The sequence below is a fragment of the Triticum aestivum genome, chromosome 4D (genome assembly GCF_018294505.1).
Source record: "Triticum aestivum cultivar Chinese Spring chromosome 4D, IWGSC CS RefSeq v2.1, whole genome shotgun sequence".
Lineage (NCBI taxonomy): Eukaryota > Viridiplantae > Streptophyta > Magnoliopsida > Poales > Poaceae > Triticum > Triticum aestivum.
Genome location: NC_057805.1, coordinates 421,820,692 through 421,833,350, shown reverse-complemented (window position 1 = coordinate 421,833,350; position 12,659 = coordinate 421,820,692). Strand labels below are relative to the sequence as shown.

Genomic DNA, 12,659 nt, shown 5'->3' with positions numbered 1-12,659 from the left:
GTCCGTGACAAGTAGACCGACTCCTGCCTGCATCTACTACTATTACTCCACACATCGACCGACTCCTACCTGCATCTAGAGTATTAAGTTCATAAGAACAGAGTAACGCACTAAGCAAGATGACATGATGTAGAGGGATAAACTCAAGAAATATGATATAAACCTTTTTATCCTTAACGGCAACAATAAAAATACGTGCCTCGCTACCCTTTTTGTCACTGGGTGAGGACACCGCAAGATTGAACCCATCACAAAGCACCTCTCCTATTGCAAGAAAAACCAATCTAGTTGGCCAAACCAAATCGATAGATCGGAGAGAAATACAAAGCTATCTTAATCATGCATAAAAGAGTTCAGAGAAGACTCAAATAATATTCATAGATAATCTGATCATAAATCCACAATTCATCGGATCTCAACAAACGCATCACAAAAGAAGATTACATCGAATAGATCTCCAAGAACATCAAGGAGAACATTGTATTGAAGATCAAAGAGAGAGAAGAATCCATTTAGCTACTAGCTATGGACCCGTAGGTCTGTGGTAAACTACTCACACATCATCGGAAGAGCAACAAGGTTGGTGTAGAGGCCCTCCGTGATTGAATCCCCCTCCGGCGAAGTGCCGGAAAAAGCCCCAAGATGGGATCTCATGAGAACAGAAGCTTGCGGCGCCGGAAAAGTATTTTTGGTGTGCCCTCTGACGTAGGGGCAATATTTTGTAATTTATAGTGCTGGGATTAGGGCTAGGAGGTCCTCGAGGGGCCCACAAGCCTAGGGGCGCGTCCCTAGGGCTTGTGGCCCCCTCGTGGATCTTTTGGCCTCTTCCCGAAGCTTCGTGGGTTTCTTCTGGTCCAAGAAAAATCATAGTAAAGTTTTATTCCGTTTGGAGTCCGTTTGGTATTGATTTTCTATAAAAGACAAAAACAAGGAAAAAACGGAAACTGACACTGGGCACTAGGTTAATAGGTTAGTCCCAAAAATGATATAAAATAGCATATTAATGCATATAAAACATCCAAGATGGATAATATAATAGCATGGAACAATAAAAAATTATAGATACGTTGGAGACGTGTCACCGCCAACGACCTCCCACCGCCCACTCCGGTGCACCTTCCCCGACTTCCTATCGCCGCCATGGAAGCCTCCCAGACGTCGCACGTCACCGTGGATGTCATCCATGTGCCAACTCCTCCGGCAGATCTCGTCGCCGGTGATGTCGCGCCCGTCTCCATTCAAGGCTCCACCGCGCCACCCCGCAAGCGGCAAGGCAACATTGTCGTCCAGGGCGGCGCTCCCCATAGGCCTTGCTGGGAAGGCCCGCGCGCTCGCCGCCCCTGCTGCGAATCCGGTCTAGCCCGCGCCGACGAAGAAAGGGAAGATTTCCGGTGTGAAACGCAAGAGCTACCTCGCCAACACCTCCCTCGATTGCCCCAGCAAGAACTACCCTGAGGATGCCCGACGACCACGCTGCTGCCGTCGCCCCTGAGGTGTTCGACGAAATGGGCGCAAGTATGATGCTTCGATTTCTTCTATTTGTTTCCCTTTTCACCATTGCGTGTATTCGCGACTTGCTGAGCAAAATTTTAGCGCCGGTTTGCATGATGTGACTGCCGAGTTTGTACACTTGTTGAATGGCAACACCATCGATATCGATCAAGCCCGATCGGTGATTTTGGTTACAACGATAAGGATGGTGGCGTGCATGGCCATGGTGACGAAGAAGATGAGGTGGAGGAGGTTGAGGAGGGGTGTTTGATGAAGCGCAAGAAAAAGTGTGCGTAAGATCGAAGAACTACACGCAATTGGAAGATCAAATCTTGATCAAGGCTTGGGAATCAGTGTCTCTTGATCTGTGCACTGGCACTGACCAAACCGCTAAGCAGTATTGGCAAAGGATAGAGGGTCAATTCCTCCGCATGATGGCAAAGTATCCCAATAGGACGCCACACACCTTTAGGTCACTCCAAGGTCGTTGGGACATGATCAAGCCGATTTGTAGCCATTGGGCTGCTTGGTTGCAGCAAGTCCACAATGCACCTCCAAGTGGTATCGTTGAATTCGATTATGTGAGTTTCTTTTCACATCCCAAGTTGTCCAAATCATTTGTAGCCATCGAAGTGTTTGCATAATTTGACATTGTTTTCATTTGTACGACAAAATTGCGCAAGAAGGTACAAGGACATGGAAGCTTCTGGTCGCAAGTCATTTCAGCTTGAGCATTGTTGGAAACTTCTTCAAGATAGCGAGAAGTGGAAGTTGATTGACAAAGAATCCCCACCGAAGAGAGGTGCACTCACCAAGATGGATGATGATTATGAAGATGATGATTTCCCAAGAAACAAGAACAAGCCCAATGGAAACAAGAAGGCCAAGGACAAGGTCAAGAAGGAATGGAGGCATCAAGCTTGCGAGACAAGCTAGATCACATCGTCAAGTCCAATGAGGTATTGGTGATCAAGAAATTGGAGGCAAAGGAGTTGGCCAAGAAGAAGGCTCAAGAAAAGCAAGAGAAGTAGCAACTACTCAAGGAGGAGACCATGCGCAAGGCCGCCATTGAGGAGAGAAGAGCCATGGTCGAGGAGAACAAAGCCATGGCCAAGCTCCTTCACGAGGAGAACAAGATCATGATGATGAATCGAAATGAGATGGATGAGCTCACCAAAGAATGGCATGACATAACAAGGTTGGAGATCTTGGAGAGGAGGAGGCTAGCTGCATGAGGGGCCTCTAGTGCCAAGGTTCGGTGGTGGTTCGGCAAGTGGTGGCGGTGAAGACTTGTGATGACGATGATGATGGATGCGATGTCTTTTGGGTTGTGTCACGAAAACTATGTTCAAATGTCGCCAAAATTGTGTTTGAATTCTTGGAATTTGTGTTTTAATTATCAAAATCACGGTCAATTGCATTTTTTGGATTCACGGTTTGAGGGCCGAAATCGGCAGCGCGCGGCGATATTCTCTTTTACCGCTCGGGTTTGCGGGCTCTGTTTGGCCGCAGACGATTTCGGCTCTTAAAACGTGTTTTTCTCGTCCCTTATCTATGGTTTAAGGGTCGTGACTTTAAGGGGTGTGCTAGAGATGCTCTAAGACCTTCATGGGTAAGGCGGGTAATGCTATCGCATCCCCTTCTCTGTCTTACCTTTTGAGTAAGGTATTTGACCCAACAATTTACCTATGGACCATATCCATGTCTCCTGATAGAGTAATTGTCCACGGGGATGCGGGTAACGGTTAACCATTGTCAGTTTGAGTTGAGAAATTAAACAACCATCATTATTCATTATGGCAACACATGGTCCATTTTGAGGCCCGAGAAAGAATCTATGCAATCATATTGGCATGCAAACTAAACCTTACTCCCTTCATTCCAAATTTCCAATGAATAAGACACACGTATAAAACTTAATTTAAACCATAAAATAGACTAATAATATATATTTATATGACTTGCCTATCCTCGTCATTTTGCCCCAAAAGCCAAAGGAAACCCAAACCTAGCCACAACAGACGTCCTAGAAGGCCTTGCATGTTGTTTATTGTCCTAAAATAATGTCTTTTTCTGAATATTTCTACTGATTACAGACATGGGTTTTTCCTCGAGGATGAAAACCCCGACGAGGACGGGGATGGCATGAAGAGTCTATCGTGTGAACGGTGATGTGAGTCTAATACCTACCTGAATAATCTCCACTAGATCGGAAACGCGCCTTGGCGCGAGGGTGCCGGTCACAACGAAGTGTCCAAGCAGGTAATGCTCAATTTAGTAGGAAGCCCGGTTTGGCATACGTATTCAAACAGGATACAACAAACTAATAGGAAGAAGAAACATTCACACGCAATAGGAGCAAAACATCATTGAGTTTGACATTGTCACGAACAATAAGGCAACATTCGGTTTAGTGCGCTCATGAGACCACAAAAACTAACCACTTGAAATTAAATTTGGTGCGAACCAACCTGTGGTTGGATGGTTAGAGGGACTGTGGTATCCCCAGCCCACCAGGGTTCAAATCCTGGTGCTCGCATTCATTCCTGGATTTATTTCAAGATTTCCGGCGATGCGCATTCAGTGTGAGGAGATGTTTAAATTTTAAGATAATATTCCGGTTCTGTGTACTCTGTTAAAAAAAGCATTAAAATTGGTACTAAGAACGCTAACATGAGAGAGGAAGTACCAAGAGCAGGAACACATAAAAAGGTAAAAACTACGTAGCCATGCTATTAGGCATACTAATAAGTTGCTTCATTCGCCTGCCTTGTTGATCAACTTCATACGCGACATGTCACATTAACCTGATACAGGCAATCCATTAGATACATTGCATTGAACGATTTATGCGTAAACAATGATGCACTTGTGATTTTGTATCTTAGCCTTTTAAAGCTTATGGACAGTGAGCGACGGTATCCCCTTTTCAATTTCGAAGGCAAAGGCACATATGATACTGTCTGATCCCTGCCACTTTTACAAAGCCTGATCAATTGTTTGTTATCGTTGGTCTTTTGTCCGTATCCGAGTGCACTCATATCCAACCCGGTAAAACCATTGAAGTATTCCATATAAAACATAGCATTATCTATGAACTGACCCACAGCTACAATGCCTCTCAATTATGATGTGGACTTAATCAAAGAGATGCTACTTGCCGAACCCCAACTCCTATGTAATCCCGTTGTCGCTAACCCTGTAATAGAAAAAAATGTATCTCGGGATGGAAATGTATCAAGGAATTAATCAAAAAAAAGTTCAATGATCAAACCTCTCATATTACTCTTTTTCTATTAACATCTAATATTACTCAATATATCTCAGGATGGAAATATATCTAATACTACTCAAAGAGTAGGTGATAGTAGATACTCACAACAGTAAGGACCCCATAAAATATCTAAAAAATGACCCTATCTACGTGCCATCCTCGCATTTGTTATAAAATGTGACATGAAATACCTAAGCAAGGTTTGGTATGATAGAAACCAAAAGCAGGCCATAGTATTAGTCCCAGCTAACTTATTTACATTGTTTTCTATACTGCATAATACTGTAGTAAACAACATGGTTGACCATTAGATATATAACTTTGTCCACACGCCTCCATCTGATTTGCTTGATATATAACTTTGTCTCTGTCCACACTCCTTCATTTGATTTGCTTGCATGTTACAACACACGGATCTGCTAAAGGACATATCGTGTTAGCAAACTATTCAAATAGTGTGCCTGATGGATAGGGAGAAAATAATTTGGCCTATATGAAGGAGAATCGCTTTGGACAATATTCAGTGATCTGGATATAGTGTAACCTCTTTAACATAAAACAATATAAAATATAAGAGTAAAATTATTTGTCTTACTATTCTACATGGCACCCAGAAAACATAATAAGCCTACTATTCGTAGATATCCTCCAAGATTTTCTTCACAAAACTTGATTACACTATGCGATGAAGCAAAGTAAAGGCATCTCACCTTCATTATGTGCCCAATTATGTAGCAATCACAGAGGTTTCCAAATTAGTGGTTTTGTTTTGGCATATAAAGAAACTGAAGTTCATAATATATAAAAGCAAATTAATAGAAATTAGATATTGCAACCATGAATCCAATCCTCTAGTGATTACTCTCATTCTAAAGTTAGAACAGACCAATAAAATTAGATACTGCAACCATGAATCTCCTCTAGTGAATATTCTCGTTCCAAAATTAAACTAAAGATGAGAGCTAATTATATATGGCACAAGGCATCCAGAGAATTGATCTGGTTGTTCATAAAGTCAAAACCACTATATATTGATTTGACCAAGCATGATTCAAATCAAACTACCCTTCAACCTCTGTCGTAGGACCTATTGAGATATAATGATATAATGGCAGAACGAAAGGAAAAGAAAACAAAAAAAGTAAAATTGTGGTAAGAGATCGACTCTATATCCTCCATATCCTAATTAATCCACGGAAGCATCATGCATAAAAAGTCTGTGCATGATGGAAATGTAGAGACTATATATCTCACCGGCTGACATCCACAGAGTGGAGGTAGAGGAAGCTCGCCGGCTAACATCACCACAAGGAGGAGCTCAGGTTGGCCTTGGAACAGCCTGGTGTCACCGTAGAAGTCCAGAAGCAGTCCAAGCGGCGTTTCACTATGACCTTTTACTCTGCAAGCAGGGTCACACTCATACGGAAAGAATTGTTCTCTTCCATCCATTGAACACAAAATAACAAAGGTAAATAAGTTGTCTACTCAAAATTTGGAACACTTCATCTAATAGGATGACAGAAACAGAAGGCCGCCATGTAAAAAGCAAGTTCACTAAATTCGGCGGATGATTAGTAATTTAGCATACTTGTAACCCCGCCCATGGACATAAGCGTCCTCATAGATTTTGCATTATCATAACCCAGTGTTATAGTGATAATACGTTCCAGCTCATTCTTGAAAAAAAAGAAACATTGTACAGTTAAAAACAAATATCAAGCACAAGCACAAGGAAAAGGACCACCTGGAAATTTTTTCGTTTTGAGCTTGGACCACCTCAACATTCACCCCCAAAACAGAGAAGAGAAGGTTCCAAACAGAGCAAGTCAAGGAACAAATTATTTAATTTTCTATATTCATGGATCAGATGATGCAATTATAATAGTTATGGAACTATTTATTTAATGCATAGGAAGCCAAAACAATTCATTAGCACTATTCTTGATCAATTATCTAAAGTCATGGAACTATTTTTTAATGAACATCTCATTTGTATAACTTATAGATCAATAGAAACAAATAATAGGTGGATCCAAATATGAATGACGAACCAAGCAGCTTTACTGTATGCAAATTAAAAGACTTCAACTCTGTACCCAATGTTGATCCTTGCTTGGCGTGAGATAACTTCAGGTGACAACGGGTGTAGCTTGGTAACACCAAGCTTGGTTAAATCCTACTCCATCAATCATCGGTGTCCCATGAGTAAAACTGAAAGAAACAAATGACATAAACAGTGTTCTCACCTTGTGTCTCCAGCTCCTGTTCACTGACCCAAAGACCAGTTGCAAGAAAACAACATATACTGGCGCAGCCCACACGACCTGTCTATGATGCTGATGTCATTGTCCACGGTTTTTGGGATCCCTATAATGGATATCCTCAAACCACGCCGTTTAAAATTTTCAAATATCGCCACTGCTCCTCTCATGGTTCCATCCCCACCAATCGCATAGACCTGTGAAATGTCATAAAGGAATGTCCAGATAGGATAATAAGAGCAAGGCCTGAAGAACAGTAACAACTGGCATGTGAACCAGCACATTTAACATTGTGCCTATTTTTTAAAATAAAAATAGGTAACATAGTAATTACGCAGAAATCTTGATCCTGACTAACAGACATTCATGAGTATTTTTAGATTTTTCTGTAATACATCATGATCCATGGCAACTTTGAAAAAATTTAGTACATTAGAGTAAGACCAAGGCGATCCAAATCTTTAGTACTTACACAATCTGTACATCACCTTGTGGTTTCGCAAGTATTGGGGACAGCGTAGCCCACAGAAACATGACAGCAATCTTCAGGCACGACCATGGATATATAAGTTAAAAGCACATTACACAGATCCAGTATATATCTGAAGGGAAAGAAACTATCAACTATCAAGGATTCAAAACAAAGGAAGTTCCTGAAATGTTGGGAGGATTGTTGTCTTGGTTCCTGATGAATGCTAATTGCAGAACGTGACAAACCCTTGAACCGTTATATTATCAGTTAGTCATTTTTAATATATAGACAATTTGAAGGACTCTTCAGATTATAGGAGTAAAACCCACAGGTCAAAATACATAGGAATTCCAAAAAAATAAAGGGCACAAGAATGAACTTAGACTGTACGTATAAATTCATATGAAACTGAGACATAGGCAAGCAAGCATACATAGAAATTTTGCAGCAACATTCCCATGATCTGCAGGGCCATTATAGCCAAATTTACCTAAATGTCTAAGAAAATCTTTTGAAACCCAGAGCATCCAGATATATCAACATGGAAAAGCTTGCTGTGAAAGGAACTTTTGCAGCTGAAGATGCCTAATTATACTTCCTATGGGCCTTTTCTGAAAAAGAAAATTTTGGCTTGCCAAGAAAAGATCATGCAAGCTACTGTATGCTTAATCAAGAAGCAAAGAGGCATAATTTGTTAGCTTAATCATGAAGCAAAGAGGCACAATTGTTGATTCATTATTCATTTACTTGTGTAACATTTAGAACCATTGCGTGCACATCTGATTGGATTTGAATCAGAATGTAACTACCACGAAGTAGCTATTCTATTTCATTTTTACAAACGCACAAGAGGATCCGACTACTTTGGTTCTATTATCTACCATCTTCTTTCTTCTCTAAGCACAGAAGAAAAGCCTACTGGTCAGCTGAATCATGACCACCTTTAGATTCATGTAAATATAGGATCGACTACTTTGGTTCTACTATCTACCAGCTTCTTCTTCTCCAAACACAGAAGAAAAGCCTACTGGTCAGCTGAATCATGACTACCTTTAGATTCTTGTAAATATACACAAGAGCAACAACAACAAAATTATACTCAAATTCCATGATAGGTAAAAGTACCTAGTTCTGATGCATACGGCTTGCCAACAAACTAACATGTGCTTCAGATTTTTCTAACTATGCGAGTACACCTGTTGTCAGTTCATCTACTCAGTAATTAGCAAAATATACTTCTCAACATTTGAAGTTCTAAACAAAACAAAGGCTTGCGAAAAGGCTAATAACACACATGAGAAGAGGAACAAAAAGGGTCGAAGGAAATGGCCAAAGTATACCTTAAATCAAGTAGTTTGATTCAGTTTCTCAGTCGACCCTTCATACCTCCTCATGTGTAGTTATCTGAGGCAAAGAACTGAGAATAATCATTTGCACGAAGTACTTCACAACATGAACAATCTCAGCATGTGGTGCAACTACCAACTGGAAAAACCTTATTCTAGCTCATAAGGAAATGATTTAGTGAAGCATGTACATGAACCAAGTACTCCGTAGAAGCATATAAATAGGAAAGGTACAAAGACAATGGTATACATGATGCTTATACACGGCATCAAGCAACAATAATCTTAACTATCATAGCTATTTTCATTCTTAGTAAAGATGTATAAAGAATGGCCCATGTATAGCACAAGCATGACTCAACATGGTTCGCAAGAATACAAAGCCAGTCAGTTATGCGTCTAGCACATCACACCAGCAAAACCAAAGTAGCTTGCTTTACTTGCCAGAAGTTTCAAGAGCAAAAATGTGAAATTCAGCCGTTAGAAATTATAACCCCCAATTCCTCATGCTATCATCATGTCACATGTTCTCGCAATCAACGGGGGTAAGAAATAAATAGAAAGAATTAGCTCCCATTTATAAGGGAGATGACAGACATTGTAGGCTTTTAGCTGTTCTGCATAGCACAATATTGAAACCCAGAGAAGGAAAATATGGCATATACACAACACACCTTCTATGTTTCTTTACTTCACAGCAATGAAAACTATCCTGTTAAACTACTATGTCAAACTTTTTTTCATGATTTTATCATACACTAAAAATTAAATAAAAAAGAAATATTCGAAGACAAATTATATCAGGGGGTGCAATCCAAATATAGTAATTTTATGTGTTAATCTTTCTCAAGAATGCTTAAGGTCCAAAGGGAAAATAGCGTAAACAATGAACAGAGCTCGCTAAGCACTAATCCCGGTGTAGCACAAAATACTAATAAATAATATCAATGCAGATTAGTTAGGAGCCCAGGAAGGAACTACAAACAACACACCACACATCAGCGGATTAAGCATAGGCAATGTAAGTATTCAGAGAAGAGGGAGACCTAGCACAAAACAATCAGAGAGGAAAACAACAACTACATACATGGGATGGAGGGAGAGAGTACAAACCAGCTCAATTTTGGTGGCATCAGATCGAGAGTACACGACATCCTTTGTTCTTCCCCTATATATCTCCCATTCCGCGTGTACTCAATAAAAAAAGGTGGCACATAAGCCAATCAGCATATTAGGAGAGGATGATCTTGGAGTCCGATGAATACTAATAATAAGATATTATCACAACTACATTTCGTTATGCTCTAAATACTGCTACATATTACTTATTATGTAATGTCAGTGGGTTACCTTTTGTTTTGGTCCTCTCAGACACGTTCAAAGCACCCAGCTTTAATCATTGGCATTCTAGCACGGTGGCACGGCTTGCTGCGCCTTGCCCACAAAACGGCAGGCAACCAGATACGATTAACCATTTTGAAAGATGATGGAGCTAAAGTGGTATATGTACAAGTGATTTTAGCACATGAATATAGAGAGGCATGAACAGAACAACCCATTCTTTCAAAATGGTTAAACGAACAAAAACATTGACAAAGTGCAATTACAGCAGAAACAAGCATGAACAGAACAACCCATTTGTCGTTGCATTCCATTCCATTGGATATACAATGTTTACAATTCCCCTTTTTCCTTTTTCCAGGTGAAAATTCTAGACATATCAACTAATTAGATGACTCTACATGTTGACTTTTGAGGGAATGGATCAGCACAGATAAATGAAAATAAGGACTAAACATCAGCTCATGTGTCATACAAAATGGTGAGTCGGGTACTCGTGCTCGTCACCGTTGTAGTCGTAGTACAACCTCTCCCCCTAGGAGATGTCCCTGTTGGCCCCCAAGAGATAATGGATTCACCGTCGATTGCGAACCGCACGCACTTGAGGTTCTACTTCTTCCTGCCTTCCCTGCACTGGTCATCATCACGCAAATTTTTCAGACATGGTTCCGATCAATGCATAAAATGCACGGTGATCAGAGGAAGAGAATGCTTACGGCGTGTGGTTGTTTATCCCGTTGATGAACCGTGCAATGTTGCTCCGCTTGTCGGGGCAGATGACGAGGCTCTTGGATGGCAGCTCGGCTGAGAGCAGAGTCATCATGCTGTCGCCGTTGTCGTGCTCACAGTTTCGAAGGTAGTCAACCTCGCTGACGTACTCGGTGATGATGGTCAGATCCTTGATGTGCCTGTCTGCCTCGACCATGAATCTGTCCAAGAAATTCCACACAATAATAAGTGCCTGAATGATTCTTAAGAACAAGATCAGAAATGAGCAGCGAATTGTGCAGACAGTACTAACCCTTCCACCGGATTGAAGACGACAAGGAGAGGCCCCTTGCTCCATCATCCTCTTGCATAGGCTCAATGTCTCTGCATCCTCCCTTGGCAGCACCTGAAATGAGATGGCACCCAAGCTTCAACAAAACTGAAATGGCGTCGTGACACTGAATTTAATGAAGATCGGGTGGTGGAATTGGAGGAAGCGTGTGATCTTGTAGGAACTTTCATATCTTATTTCTGGATTGCCAGCTTGACTCTCAACGGTTGAGATTTATTTGCGTGTTAGGCATCTTGGCCAAAGCAAAAGCCAAGCGGCGTAAAAAATGCTTCCCAAGCCGCAGCTTTCCTCTCTCCCTCTCCCCCTCCAAAACCTTTTTTTTAAATAATACATTTTTTATTAAATTACAGAAATAATACGCCGAAAGTATTATTTTCAAAAATAATACACCGTCGGCCCGCTGCAGGCCGACTGGGCCTAATCGGCCCACAGCAGGCCGATCGGCTAGCAGCAGGCCGACTGCAGGCCCGGCTGGCACGCGGCGGCCTCTGGTTGGTCGGGCCACGTCGCGAGGGGGAGTGTCGGCGTGATGCGCTCCTGTCGGCCTACCGCCCGCCGATCGGCCAGCTGCTGGCCGACAGGGTGCTGCCACCTGACGCGCTGGCCGGCCCGTGCCTTATCCTCTCCTTCCTCCCTTCTTCTTCTCACGTTGCTCGTTTCTTCTTCTGTTCTTCCCTTCTCCTCTTTCTACAGAAAAATGGCACCCATTTATACACCTAAATGAGCAAGATTTTCGCGATTTTGGCACCGTGAATGGGTTCAACTCATTTAGGGCAGCCAAAAGAGGTCTCGATCTACTGATGGGGTAGCTCGTGGTGGTCGTGGTGAGCATTTTGGTGGAGGTGGTGGAGGTGAAGTTGGGGCAGTGTGGTGGTGGTGAAGTTGGGGCAGTGTGGTGGAGGTGAAGCTGTTGTTCGTCGTTCTTCGTTGGAGCCGGAGCACCGGCAGTTTTTCGTTCGTCATTCGTCGTTCGTCGTTCGTCGTTCGTCGTTCGTCGTTCGCACGCACGCTTCAAGGGTATATTTCTTTTGACATTTTATTTTTCGTAGGTGCTCCGGTAGTATTTGTTAATATGTTTTGATGTGAAATAAATTTTGTGTGCGATTATTGTTATTTGCCCCGGTAGTATACGTAAATATTTGTAGTTGCTACGGCTAATATTCGTAATATAGTTGTAGGTGTGTGAATTGTATTAGTTGTTAATGGGGATAATAAGTTGTTGCTTAATACTTGACACGTACACAGGTGCGTGATAAGAAGTTGGAAACATGAATAAAAAGTTCGAAAGAAGAGACAAGTTTTTTTTAAAGAGTTCGGTTCGGCATGTGCATAGCATGTCAGTGTGATGGAAATTAAACAAGCAAACAAAAAATGGGAAAAGTACAACTACATGTTAAAAAACATTTCAGTCCGT

At 41.6% G+C, this 12,659-nt stretch overlaps 1 pseudogene; it reads right to left on the bottom strand.

The window, feature by feature from the left end:
* Positions 1 to 10,654: 10,654 nt before the first annotated feature.
* Positions 10,655 to 12,208, bottom strand: LOC123097022 (histone-lysine N-methyltransferase ATXR6-like; annotated as a pseudogene).
* Positions 12,209 to 12,659: the final 451 nt, after the last annotated feature.